Raw genomic sequence first — 15,527 nt, 5'->3', positions numbered from 1 at the left:
ACAGAATCTTAGCTCTTCCGTCACCACGTGATACAGGACACGACACATTTCAGCTGTTATACTCACCAGAGCATCGTTAATGTCCTGAGTTCTACGAGTTTCAGATTACCCGCAACATATCCGTTTAGCACACTTTACACCAACTCAGTGGAAGTGAGTAGAAGTAAAGCTTTCGTCGAGCCTTCCCGAACGGAAGATGTCATTGAGGTTAAAGATCCAATAAGGCGCGAACGGACGATGTCATAGAAGCTAGAGATTCAACATGGGGCGTCAAGTATGAGGGCATTCTTCGGATTGAATTGCTTGCTTGCATTAACGTCAGTGAATCGGTTCTTGCATGTTATTCTGACTGAAATTATTTGATAAATTATATTTTGGACATTGTGCATGTAGGATCGTTTGATCTGGTTAACGAACTATTTTGATTTCTCCGCGCAGGCGCTCCGGTAGCATCAACCAATAAACGTCAACATGAGCACGAGCTCATATTTACATCATGGCTGGTTTCCTGGTTGACGGCTGTATAGAAGTTAAGCAGTACAATCCTTCCTCTGGTGGGAGGATCAAAATGGTGACGGGAGAGTCATCTGACCGTAAAACTGTGCACTGTGTAGTTAAGCCCTCCAAAATGGCATCGGGAAGGGCATCTGACCGTTAAAGTAGGTCCTGTGTAGTTAGGCCCTCCATGAGGTTAGGTGTGCTCTCTTATGCGAATCCCCATTGCCCTACTACTCAAGATGGCGTCGCGAGAATCGCCATTGCCGTACTACTCAAGATGGCTTCGGGAAGGGCATGCAGCCGTAAAAGTGAGGTTAGGCCCCTCCATCAGGTTAGGGGTGCTTTCTTATGCGAATCCACATAGCCCAACTACTGAAGATGGCGTCGGGGAGCATCTAGTTGTTAAAGTTAGGTTAGGCACGTCCAGGATGGCGACTGTTGCCGTAGGGAAGGGCATCTAGCCGTTGAAGTGATGTTAGGCGCCTCCAAGGTGGCGACTGTTGCCGTCAGGAAGGGCATCTGCCAGTAAAAGTGAGGTTAGGCCCCTACGACTGTGACGTTAGGCTTGCTCTCTTTTGCTAAATACGCGTCGGGAAAGGCAACTGCCCGTAAACGTGAGGTTAGGCCACTCTAAGATGGCATCGGAGAGGTTAGACTTGTTCTCTTATGCAAAACCCGCGAATCGGCATTGTATTATACTATACTAGGGGTCAATGTCTTTGACTCATAACCCGCATAGGTACACTACTAGGGGTCAATGACCTCGGGTGCTAAACGACATTTCAAAACAAAGCCTCAGGACATCGATGAAGAAACCACTGTAACAATATACAGAGACATACGACGCCCAAGAAGACATTACTTATAACAACCCTGAGAATTGCCACTTGCTTGCCAAGTACTTTGAGAAACTTCTGAGCTCAAACTACAACAGTCAACCCAGACTCTCAACCAACATGCAAAGACGAATGCGCCGAATCATTGCCTTTAAAGAAATATAAAATATCTGGCGAGAACTCAATTGTGTCAGAGATATGGAAGAACGCTGATGAGGCTTCAATTGAAACGTTAACGATGATCTTTGAAAATATCAGTCAAACCACTAAGGTGCCCGATGACTGGAAATCAGCCCTCATCCGCCTTCTCAATAAGAAAGGATCTAAAACGAATATTAACAAGATTCTTTCTAAAGCTTTCCTTTTTTGAGCTGAAACACAACTTGATCCACAGCTCGGTGTGTATCAGGGAGGATTCAGGAAGGGACGATCATGCACTAAACAGATCACTAACCTAAAAACTATAACTGAAGTTGCCAACCGAAGGAAAAAAGTAGTGATAATTTTCATAGACTTCCAGAAGGCTTATGATTCGATTGAGAGGAGGGCATTGATAAATGTTCGGAAGAGTTTGGGTTAGACAATAATACTAGATGTTAACATCCCGCTGAAATCATACATTTTTACTATTTATTCAGAAGAAAAAACAAGCACTTCTCTATGTCAGCCATTCACATTTTTTTTCAACACCCACACCCTCTCTAACCCAGACATCTCTCTCTACTGCCAACCCTATCATATTAAATTTAATTTCAAATATGTTTACACACTGAACATCCTCCCACCTTGAGTTGTGGAAACAACTCAACACATCATTTATCCACATTACAATACAAAACTGAATTTACTATACACAATACAAAACAGCAAGATCACCTCTCCCCTTTCTTGTCTCTTTTGGAACTCAAAATAAAAGAACACTTGAGATAAATATAACATAGAATAAATGAACACTTGTGAAAAAATATCACTCAATCCTCAAATCTTTTGGGTTTAATCACCAGTCTCCCACTACTAGTTTTCAGTTTGGAGCTATCGGTCGATGATTTAACTGCCCTTCGGTCACACAGCTTAAATTGTCTGAAGGCGTGGTCATCTGCAGATGTCACTTCGAGTGGGTATATCTTCTGCACGGGTCTCACGAGTACCCCTCTTTCAGTCTTAAGACGAACAAGTTTCACAACACCACCTCTTGGGGTTGTCATTGTCTACTAGTACTACTTCATCCACGAAGGGTTTGTACTGATTTATATTCATTCCTAAACCTCAACCTTAAAGTTTCTTTTATTTTCTGCCTATATCTGTATTTTTGTCGAATCTTACATTTTCTATCATATCGATATCGGGCATTCCAACCTCCTTGACCTCTTCCAGAAACATTGCAGGGGTTATTGCCATCAGGTCACTCCCATCATTGGACAGGTAGGTAAGCGGCCGAGAATTCATCACAGCTTCGATGTCACACAAGACTGTCATCATTTCTCGGTACGACAAGCACGAATTTCCCAGAACTTTCCTGAGCATTTGTTTGAGAACACCAATCAATCTGTCCCACCAACCTCCCCACCATGGTGCAGCGGGATGCTTAAATTTCCATTCAATTTCATTTGCAGAACTATATTCAACAATTTTATTCCACTGAATCGTCTCCAAGGCAATACAGAGGCCATGAAAATTTGTCCCATTATCACTGTAGACTATTGCTGGCCTTCCACGTCTGGATACAAAGCGTCGAAACGCTTCTAGGAATGTTGAGGTAGCCAAAGATGTCACAAGCTCCAGATGGACCGCACGAAAAACAGCACACGTGAACAAACAGACCCAGGCTTTCTCTCCTCCTCTCAAAATCAAAGGTCCTGCAAAGTTTACCGCTGATACCTCAAACACCGAAGCCTCTCTCGCTCTGTAAACGGGTAGATGAGCCTGTTCCGCTTCAAGATGTTTTCCATGGTATCTTCGGCAGACAACACATGCTGCGATTGCACTCTTCACAGTTCTTCTTCCACCGAGGATCCAGTATTTCTGTGCGAGCAGAATCTGTGTACCAGCATGACATAATTCTTTGTGTTTTTTCCTAATGAGAGCACGAACTAAAGCATATTTTGTAGGAAGGATAATAGGACAGCGGAAAGCGTAATCATCCCGACATGCTGCTGTTATCTTTGTTTTCAGTCACATCACTCTCTCGTCATCAGTGAAAACACAGTGTGTGCTAAATCTCTCGTCCTTTACATCAATAAAACACTCTTTTTGTATGAACTTCATCACAATTTTCTCCGCTCTGGTCGTCTGCTCAACTGATAGTTCTGCGTATATCCTAGTTCATTTTTGCTGTCGACAATTGTGCAGAAGTCTCAAGATCCACCACATCATGCGAACTTGTTTTCCGAAAACTCGAGAAATAGTCGAGGTACCACTCTTCCGTATTTGACTTATTTTCTATTGCGGTCATAGTGTTGACTTTTCTTCTTTTTTCTTCGAACACTTCTTCATCGTTTCTTGTAACTTCGGAGCAGGACCATTGAGTAGGGGATTGTTTCAGCCATTTCGGACCCTCCCACCATCTGTGTTCCTGTAAATGCTTTGGATCACATCCTCTTGATGCCAGGTCAGCTGGATTCATGGTTCCAGGAACATGTCGCCACTGTTCAGTTCTGGATAATCTTCGGATTTCTTGAACTCTATTCCATACGAAAGTTCCCCAGGGTTCGTCTAATTTTATCCAAGATAACACTGTCGATGAGTCACTCCAATAATGAACAATAATTTCCTTTGACCTTAATGATGGTAACACTGATGTGGCAAGTCTAACACCTATAGTAGCTGCTAATAATTCCAGACGTGGTATGGTGATGGTGCCACTCGTGCCTTTGCTTGTACAAGCCGCAGATCCACGTTATCAATCCTCTGTACTCGCAAGAATATAACTGCTGCATATGCGGTTTGACTAGCATCGCAGAATATATGTATAGACATATCTTCAACCGATTGCAGCCTTCCAATCAGACATCTGTGAATCTTAATCTCAGCCAGGAGAGGTAGTTCTGCCAACCATTTCAGAAACCTTTTCTTTGTCGATTCATTTACCTCAGCGTCCCAGTCCAGCTGAGAAGACCAAAGTTCCTGCAGAATTAATATAGTGCAGAGGGATACAGGACATGAAAACCCAATAGGATTAAATACTCTATGAGCAGCTCTTAGTATTGTCCTCTTTGTTATTACATCAGGTATGATATCAATGACACGTGCCAGATTCAACTCAATAGTATCGTTTTCTTTATTCCAAACGAGTCCTAACACTTGTGACAGGTTTTCGTTTTGTCGTGAGGATACTCCCACCCTCGCAGGTTGAAAAATGCCTTCCCCATAATTGTATTTGCCTTTTTCATGAATGAGTTGAGCTCATTTTCATTTGTTAACACTTGTAGTACAATTATCTATATAGAAAAATTCGCTTAGCCTTTCTATTGTCGGAACCAAGTAGGGATTGTTATCAACTGCTTCTCTCTCCATCTCGTTCAAATGGAATTCTATTGTTGCCGACACCAAGAAAGGAGAACATGCAAGACCGAAAACTACTCTATTATGACGAAACACTTTCATCTTTTCTGTACTTTCCTTATCCCACCAAAAAAATCTTAGAAAGTCACGGACTCTAGGATGGACACTTATTTGGTGAAATGCTTTTTCTATGTCTGCGATGACTCCAATATCATTTTCTCTGAACTTCAGTAATGAACTAGGAATCAACTCTATAAGGTTAGGTCCTTTTTCAATACAATCATTTAGAGAAGGAGCGTTCCTCTGTTTCGCAGAGGCGTCAAATACAGGTCTTATCTTCGTGGTGCTGTCCTCTTTCAAGACAATACGATGTGGTAAATAGTGTCCGCCATTCGCCAGCTCTTCTTCGGGTACCATTGCAATAATTCCTTGCCCCATCCACTCTCGTAAGACGCCATCGTATCCCCCATAATGTTGTTCAGCTTGTAGTTTCTTGGTGACTGTCTCCAATCTGGGCTGAGCTATTTCGCTATTGTCCGGAAGAGGTGGATGTTGCTCGCTCCAAGCTAGACACACTTCATATCTGTTGTCTTCATTCAGCCTCACAGTCTCAAGGAAATTCTTCCTAACTCGTTCATTCTTCTCGATGGTAGATTCCTTTTCTGCAGGATTAGTAATTCCAAGAATTTCTAAGTCCCAGAGATCACAAATTTCCGTTTGTTTTGAAAACAATGATGTCACCAACAGTGACGCTGCATCCCTTCTAGGTTTATTACTTATAATTTTTCCCATTAGTGTCCACCCTAGAACAGTCTCAACTAGAACTAGACCACATTTTAGTTGATGTGTCCTCCCAGTAAGCAATTCACCTGCGACATCTGCCTCCAGTAGAATCTGTATGGGTCCTCGGTCTTGTATGTCTGTTAAACTATTCTTCAGATCCTTTATCTCATCACTCCAAGTACCATTTCTAAAATATGGGACTTCTTCACAAATTATTTCATGGCTCAAAACTTGCAGTTCCTTGGAATAGTTTCCCTCTAATCTCCTTAAACTTATGTTGTAACAATTATGCTTCACCTCTTGGGAGTGTACTCCACCAAACAAAGAGTGTATTAGAGTTCCCTTTCCGACTGACTGGTACCCCATTTGTTCAGCAAGGCCACGCACAATGTAAGATTTAGTAGACCCGGTATCAATGATCGCTCGCACTGTTTTTGTTTACCCTTACCCATAACAACAACTGCCAGAGCTTGCAAATATACCTCAGCAGAACAAGAGACGTTAGCCATAGTCTTATCTACATGAGTGGCATCCTCACTAATCGACTTTTTTCTCCCTCAAAATCATTTTTGGAAACAATTTCTTTGTCTTTGTTACCAAGTTTATAACACATTAGTACCACATGCTTCCCACCACAAACAATACATCTGATAATGGATTTACAAACTTTACTTTGATGACCTCTCTTTAAACAATTAAAACAACAGTGCTTGTTACTCAAGATTTTCCTTCTTTCCTTCACAGTCATTTGTTGAGCTTTAATGCATTCTGAACTTGAATGAGGTTTAAGAAAAAATACACACTCCTGTCTTTTAGAAATATCAGTAGATAACAAGGCAGAAGCGCTGGGGACATTTGCTTCAGAGGCTTCTCTTGGTTTTTTCCCCCCCTTAATCTTGAGACCTTGGGATGTACTAATGTTGAACCCTCTCATTGCTAATGAAATTCTTTCCTCACTAACAACATTTTGGAGAAAAGCCATGAGCTGTTTCAAACGATCTTTGGAGACAGAATCACATCTGAAAGAAGTATTCCTTTGCCAGGCTCTTAGTAAGTCTTCTGGCAAGGATGATTCAATTAAGGGGTATAGCATTGCAGTGCACTTTTCAGTAGTAACTCCTAAACTTTCCAGAGACCTGAAATGTGATTCTAATTTATCATATAAGATACTTTGTGTTGGTTTTTCTGTGGAATTAACTGCATTGGTTAAAACTAGCTTCAGTAGTTCACGAACGTAAACTTCTACCTGTAAGTCCTCCCTACAAAATCGAGCTTGAAGACTGATAATTGTCGGTAGTCGGGGGGAAACTTGTGACTAACTCGTACGCTCTAGAACCTTCTATCATAGCTTGAATGAGATACTGGAATTTATCTTCCTCCCCCATGTCCTCATCTTCGTGTATTTTACGGAACTGACTTCAAAAATATAACCAGTCAATTATTTCCCTAGAAAACTTCTTGAATTCTATTTTTGGAAGCCTGTATTTCTTTCTTTCAGCTATATTTTCATTTACTACACTTTGGTTAGAGGAAGCCGGCACAGTGGTGTTCAAAAATCTTGTTGCTTTAGCCCTACAGCTCAAGAATTTACGTCTATATTCATCAGTTGATTCTTCCTCATCTGCTATTTGATCAACCTCACAATTATCATCTATCATCTGTTGAAATACCAATCCATCGGAATTAGCGATAGTATCATACCTTTCTTGAAGGATTTCTAGTTGTACCTGAATTTCTTCTGTGTCTGGTTCATCGTCCTGTAACGATGACATAACCTCGTTGTATACGCGTGTAAATAACCGCCGTTTTACGGTCCTTGCTTTCGTGAGGTTTTCCATCTTTTTTTTACGGGAGTCTTCCTTTATTAATGGTGTCCTGTCGCGGTCGCCAAGTAAATGTTAGGTTCGCCAATTAAAAATCACAAAAACACCCCGCTGAAATCATATATTTTTACTATTTATTCAGAAGGAAAAACAAGCACTTCTCTATGTCAGCCATTCAAATTTTTTTCAACACCCAAACCCTCTCTAACCCAGACATCTCTCTCTACTGGCAACCCTATCATATTAAATTGAATTTCAAATATGTTTACAAACTCAACACTAGAAACATCATCTAAGAAACCCTGACTAAGACCACATCAAAGGTTAAGATTTTAGGTGAAATTTCACAACCATTTGACTCAAAACAGGACTTTGACGGATGGTTTATCACATATTCTTTTTAATTGTGCCGTTGGAAACTTCATCGGGGAATTGAGAGTAGCCATCGAAGGAAAGGAAATCGAAAATGGTCTCATTTTAAGGGATCTATAATTAAAATAATTATATTGGTTGCGTGGCTTTTGCAAATGATCTTGCAAACCTAGCACCTTCCGTTGAAGCAGCTAAACAACAGACTGAGGATCTTCATTATCGGGCAGGCAAAACAGTTCTCGAATTCTCAATTTAAAAAACAAAATAATATTATGGCCACAGTAGTAGGGCAAGTCCGGTTCTAAAACAATGGGTGCTGAGTCAGCAGTTAGCATTTTCCCACGATGCCATTGATCCCTAGTTGAGTAGGTAGGCTACGGAGTTCTGCCCAGAGGTCATTGATCCCTGGTTGAGTAGTATGGCTATGGTGGTTTGCGGATTTTCCGTACGAGAGTAAGCCTAACCTCACAAGTGCTATTGAAGTGGCTTGGGGTACTTTTCGACTCCCACTGCTAACCGCACTGAGTGTTTCTTCACCGCATGTCGTCATGGACCACTTTGGAGGAGCCGTTTGGAACGGGTCCCCTTGGAGGAGCCGTTTGGAACGGGTCCCCTTGGAGGAGCCGAGTCGGAAAGGAGAGTAATGCTAACCTCATGTACCTTTTTGGAGGAGCCGAATCGATTGGGTCCACTTGGAGAAGCCGAATTGGACGGAACCCCGTGGAGAAGCCGAGTCGGAAAAGTCAGTACGAGTGCAATGCTTACATCACGGACCCCTTTCGGGAAGCCGAATCGATCGGGCGCCCTCTTAATCAGACGTCATTTGGAAGGGCTGAACCTCGAGGACGGCATTGGAATGACATTTTTATAACCGGATCCCCTTCCTGACGATAACCTCATTAGGGAAGATAATAAGGTCAAGATCGATTGTTTATAACTGGATGCCATTCTTAACGTCAGGGAAGGTATCCGTTTCTCCACGGTGTTGATTTTGTGGTGAGATGAATCTGTTAAGATGGATTTTTATAACCGGATGCTCTTCCTGACGTCAACCTTATCGGGAAGGTAATCAGGTGAAGATCGGTTTTTTAACTGGATGCCCTTTCTGCTATCAGGGAAGATATCCGTTTCTCTACGATGTTCGGTTTGTGATAAGATGAATCTGTTAAGATGGATTTTTTATAACAAGATGCCCTCATTAGGGAAGATAAAATGAATGGCATGGTGTATGTTAGTAGGGCAAACTTTTGCAGGTTTGTCTCACCTCATACACGGCACTGTAGAGAAACGGAGCAAAGGTTGGATCTGTTGTGATCGATTTTTTAACAACCGGAGTCTCTTCCTGACGTCAGGGAAAATGAATAACATTATATAAGTAGTATTAACTATGGGGGTAATAAATCACTGATGTCGGCATTTTTCTGCTGACTCAGCACCAGAGGTCTTTGACCCCGGGTCAATTACCTTGAATCTGGTCACGTTGGCATGACGTCACGACCACGTACCATTGTTTACAGACAAGGCCAAGTTCTTTTGACAGCTGTCATCTTGACGGACCCTGACCTCACTCCTTTAAGCACGTGGGCGCTGCTAACCTCGCTGCTGCCACCTTGACAGTTCCAAACCTCATTCTTGCCACCTTAATCACGTGCGGCGCGGAATTTAATATCCACGTGTTTTAACAGCTGTCAAGATGACAGGTCCTAACCAAGCGAACGTGGCTAACCTCACTGCTTCCATTTTAACCATGTGGGGCCGCGGAATTTGAAATCCACGTGCTTTTTGACGCCTGTCAAGATGACAGCTGCTATATTGACAGGTTCTTTGAGCACGTGGGCGCGGAATTTAAACAAGTGAATGCCGATAACCTCACTACTGACATCTTAACAGGGCCAAACCTCAGTGCTGCCACCTTAACTACGTAGGGGCGCGCGGAATTTGAAAAAGTGACAGCTGTCCAGATGACAGGTCGTAACCACGTGCACTTGTTGGACAAGTGAACGCAGCTATCCTCACTGTTGCAATTTTGACAGATCCTAACCTCACGGCTGCCACCTTAACCATGTGGGGCCGCGGAATTTGAACAGCTGTCATGAACCACATGCACTTGTTTTGCCGCGGAATATTCAAAAGTTATCGATCCCTCTAACCTATCTGGTATTATCTTGACTGGAACATAGCGAGGGGGCCTAAACTCAGAGGATTAAGGCTAGCTGCCCTTCTCCACATGCTCCTACCCGTTACCATCTTGGAGGGGCCTAACCTCAGTGGATTAAGGCCAGCTACCCGTCTTGACATGTCCCTTCTCGACACCATCTTGGAGGGGTCTAACTATACTGGGCCATAGTTTTAAGGTAAGATGCCCTTCTCGACACTTAGAGTAGGGGTCCTAAGGACTCTAGTTTGAGGCTAGCTGCCCTTCTCGACAGCGTTGCGTTACGGAGGTAAACACACCCTCTTGGAGGGTCTAACCTTACTGGGCTATAGTTTTAAGGCAGGATGCCCTTCTCGACACTATGATAGAGTAGTGGAAAAGGTCTCTGGGCTAGCTAACTGCCCTTCTGGACAGCGTTACGATACGGTGGTCAGCTCAATCACTCCTCCTCACAATGCACCGTCGCTAAGGCTTAATGTCTCTCTTCGACGAGTGACCTCCCCTCCTCAACAAGATAAAACATGTTGTTATAGAGGACCGGAAATGATGTGCCCTCTGCCGAGAGCATGAATTTCTTTTGTGTTATAGTCAGCATACATTCGCAATCGTGTTCTAAACAGAAAACTTACGTTGATTGTGTGATAGGATGAGTGCGCGCGGGAGTTTGACACAGAGGCAGATAGTGATTGTTTGGAATAAAACTGCCTCTGTCTTTCCATATTTTCATGAATATAACATCAACGTTTTATGATGCAAACACAATAATATAATCATCAATAGAACTCTGATATCTCTCTGTTCAGCATTAGAACAGTACATGCATCATGTGGATTTCTATCCCTGTTCGTCCAGTTTATCGTCAGAATAAAAAATCCGTAATATACGGGTTCTCACTGGATTAATGCAATAATAAAAGTACCTCCCTCCTTATTTTGTATGCTGTCGCACATAATTCATAACACAGTTACCGTAAAACATAGTTTCATGGAATAGAACACTGAAACTGTTTGATGTGTGAGATAACAACAGTCTATACGTGATAACAAACGCACTACTTCTTAAATGATATACACACACAACACTCTCTATCATAAAACTGAACACACACAAAAGTATGCAATTGATTGTAGGATACTCAAATGCTGTGAGGTGGCCCCTTACACACATCACTGCGCGCAAACACACACTTCAGTTAGTAATTACATTTTGATTACCTGAGCTACTTAGACAAGGAAAAGGAGGGCAGAGGCTGGTAACACACACGTATTGAATAGCATTGTGAGGTTAGCATAAGGCTTTATGTCCGCAATAACTATGAACAGCGTCCTCTGGCTGCAGAGATGTTTTTTACACACATATACTTACGCTGAATAGCTTGAACGGCGCTGTCCTTCTTGTTGTAAGAAACTGGTTCAATCCTGTTTTCAGCTACACATCCCTCACCGTGTCGTCAATTTGCTCGTCATAGATGTGTTGAAATGACATTAGCACGCAACGAAAATAATAAATTTAGTAATTACAACTAATTACACTAACTAATAGTATCTTGTTTGACATGCATGCAATCTAGATTGTGTCGAATAAGTGTACATGTGTTAAAACGATTATGATTTTCACCACTCCAGATAATGTGAATACCTATTATCGCCAACCCCCGACGCCCATCCTAGAACACTTTAAGTCGACTCTTACAACAGGTGTTTAGAACCCTGAATGTTTTATTTTTTTGCTAGTTGCTTTACGTCGCACAGACACAGATAGGTCTTATGGCGACGATGGGACAGGAAAGGCTTAGGAATGGGAAGGAAGCGGCCGTGGCCTTAATTAAGGTACAGCCCCAGCATTTGCCTGGTGTGAAAATGGGAAACTACGGGAAACCATCTTCAGGGCTGCTGACAGTGGGGTTCGAACCTACTATCTCCCGGATGCGAGCTCACAGCTGCGCCCTGAATGTTTGATTGTAACATTTCGAAACTAGAAGTTACGAATAAACTATCTTAAGAATTTAACAATTTAACAGAATTTAACAAAGACACACAGCATAAAAATACTATGATCATAGAACACATTTTAATCGTAGATTATAACCACAACACTACCATTATTAATAGAGGATAGATGTACACAAACTGTGAGCTTTAATCACTACTGTTAATGAAAATAGAGGATGGATGTACAGTTGCACTTCCTTTAAAATCAAATAATCACCACCACTACTATAAATTTTAATGGAAAATTAGCCCACGCAAGCTACAAACTAAAAACTGCGATTACTACTGCCACCACTGCAGATAAAAATTCACACAAGCAAATGCAGTGTGGTAGGCCTTACGCACGTACATTTCATCACTACACACACACACACACACACACACACGAGTTTTAATTCTCTGCACAGTTCATTCACATATATATCAATCGCTGCCTCCAAATCGCTAGAGGCTAGACCGGATGTATTGACACAGCAATAAACAAGCAAGTACGCTACACATTACATTCCTAAAACAATAATCACCACTACTACCATTCAAAATATCCTGATTACTATTTAAACGAACGTTATATTCGACGAAGTATATGTCAAATGGCGTGGTTGGAGGGCTGTGTGGCTAATATCTCCTAGATGAGGAGGATTTATCATGCTGACTACACACATTACCTAGTATTCTGCTGGCCATTGGAGGGCTGAGCAGCAGTCGCTTGGTAGGCAAAGTCCGCCGTGGTTTTAAATTTTAAGGCAAAATGTACATTTTACGAAAAGCTAGATAAAAACTGCATAATAGGATGAAACCGTAACTGACTGTCGTATTTTTACTTGCAATAACCTTCAGAAAACATCGATAATAATAACTGATACGGAGTTTCCGTGGAACCGAGAGAGGTGGAAGAAGGTGCGGGTTGAATGGGTCTATATATGAAAGTCAAGGATTCAGTTTAAACTTTGAAATAAAGGTTATATTTCTTTTCAGAAAATTAAATTGCTAACAAACAAAATTCTATATTTTGTGAAAGAAAAACGTATCAGGTACAATGACAATTTTGACACTAGAATAGAAAACCCAAGGATAGGTAATTTACACGTTTTTGAGCTTCGAGCTCCATATTTACAAGTTTACAACGTTGAGTTAGATAAGGAGAGATATTTCCCCAGACACAATTCAAGAGCACTTTGCTCCGACCGCTACAATTTACAGCATTCCAAAGGCACCACTCAATATTACACCAAAATCAGAATTTTACCAAGGAGACTGAGCACCCAGTTGCTTACAGCTACTCAAGGCGACTTTACACCAAACCTTACAATCTCTGGCACAACCTACAATTTACAATTTAGTCAACACAGGGGTATCTAGTACCCATACTACTGGGCCTTAATGAAAGGAAGAACAGGTTAAATTACTCGCCCCAACACAAATATGTACGGAGGCGTACACTTGCGCTCCTAGAAAACCACGTTTTAAAATCCTACTTGTGCTTGTAGCCCGATGATGCAGAGGCTAGTCCCACACTACTGAGGTGACTAAAAAGAAAGGATAATTAATGCTTTACAGGAGGAAAAAACAGTTACAAAATCGTAGTCACCTCAAGGTAAACTGAAGGGAAACTCGAGAGGGTAACGCAGTCTCTATCCCCAAATTTACAGTTTAAGACTTTATGAAATTTTATATTAGCAAGAAGAATTTAAAAACAGATGGTTACCTAGTTAAATATTAGAACCTTCCCCTCGGGTAAGTTTGCGAAGATAGCTTCAGAGATAGACAACTGTTGGCCATTACCTGGGCAGATGTTCTGGCTGCCGAAGAATGAGGCATCTCGCCTCCTGTCCTAACACATACACTCAAAAATACGACGATCAATAAGACGAGGTAACTCGAAAAGGCCGCAGCATTTATACCCGAGGGAAGTGTTCGAGAAGGCTCTGGGCTAAATCCGGACACACCCTCTCATTTTATTGGATATTCAAAAGTTACAAGAAGCATATGATTGGCTAAAAAATAAATACAGAAAATTTGTGATTGGCCGGACTTCATATGCTGGCGGGATGAGAAGGAAGTGTTGCAAACCTTGATGTATCAAAATAAATGAAAGTCAATTTAGTTGAGAAAACCTATAAACAAAAAACTTCTTTAAATCACTAATTATTCCACCTTGCACCAGAGTGCGTGACCTCAGTTTTTGTAGAGGCATCTATGGAGAAAGGTGAGAACTTCTTGATGTACACCGAAACAAAGCAAAATTCCAGTCAGTTTGGGAAACTTTAAAATAACACATTACGTAGTGACATCTTCTGAACATGTCCCAACTTTATGCATTAGCAGTTTCAAGTTTTGTGATAGTGATCCTTAAGGCGCTTCTTTTAAATGCACGAGGACGAGCTTTACCTTCTGGTACAATAATAATAAAATAACAGTAATAATATTGGCTTTACGTTCCCACTAACTACTTACACGGTTTTCGAAGACGTTGAGGCGTTGGAATTTTTTCACACGGGAGTACTTTTATGTGGCGGTAAGGCTATCTATCACATTATTAAAAATCAATAATCACGACCACTACTATCTCTCTGCACAGTAAAAACACACACACTCATACACATTATTTACGTTTATTTGCTTACCTGAGATAATCAATACTTACATATAAAAATGAAGGGAATTAATCGTGTTTAAAATTTGTTTGCATTCAGTGTATAAGGGGAGAGGCTCGCTGCGACTGCACGCAGGATGATGCTGTACTTGGCCGGACGTGTGTCAGCGGAATGAACACTGGTCTGCTTCTTCATACAGTACATACAGTTTCTATATTGTATTGAGGTTATAAGGAAATGAAATATGATATAGGACTTAAAATGTTACAGTTTCCCTATCTGGAGCGCAATATCTGCCCTTACTATTATGAGAGTTGACCATGTCGGTGCAACAGTACTCCAGGTTATGCGACATAAGTAAACCATTCCCTTATTATTATTATTATTATTATTATTATTATTATTATTATTATTATTATTATTATTATTATTATTATTATTATTATTATTATTATTATGACAGTCATGACAAAACATCAGTTTATTAGCATATGCTTTGAAACTTGGAGATCGATACCCGGGCAGCATCTCATGGATGATAGCTCAGGCGTCAGCGCACCAGTCTCTGACCGCTGGAGTACAACTAGAGAAAATGCCCAGTACCTCTGTCTCACCTGACCGCTCTCCAGCCTATCGTAAGAGGCGGCTAAGAGGGGAACCCATGGACTCTCAACTTGAGAGTACACACGGTGTCCCCTGCCTGTCGTAGGAGGTGAATAAAAGGGGCACTTGTAGGCTCACATCTTGTAAATACTCACGGTATCCCCTGCCTGTCTTAAGGGGTGAGTAAAGGGGCACCCATCAGTGTACCGGCCTCCGATCACTGGAATACAACTAGAGAGAATGCCCAGTAGCTCGTTCTCACCTCAGTGTTCCCCTGCCTGTCGTATGAGGTGGCTGAGAAGGGCACCCATGGGCTCTCAACTTGAGAGTACACACAGTATCCTCTGCCTGTCGTAAGAGGCGGCTAA

This window comes from Anabrus simplex, chromosome 10 (assembly GCF_040414725.1).
Source record: "Anabrus simplex isolate iqAnaSimp1 chromosome 10, ASM4041472v1, whole genome shotgun sequence".
NCBI classification, from domain to species: Eukaryota; Metazoa; Arthropoda; class Insecta; order Orthoptera; family Tettigoniidae; genus Anabrus; species Anabrus simplex.
Note: the sequence above shows the minus strand (reverse complement) of the source record.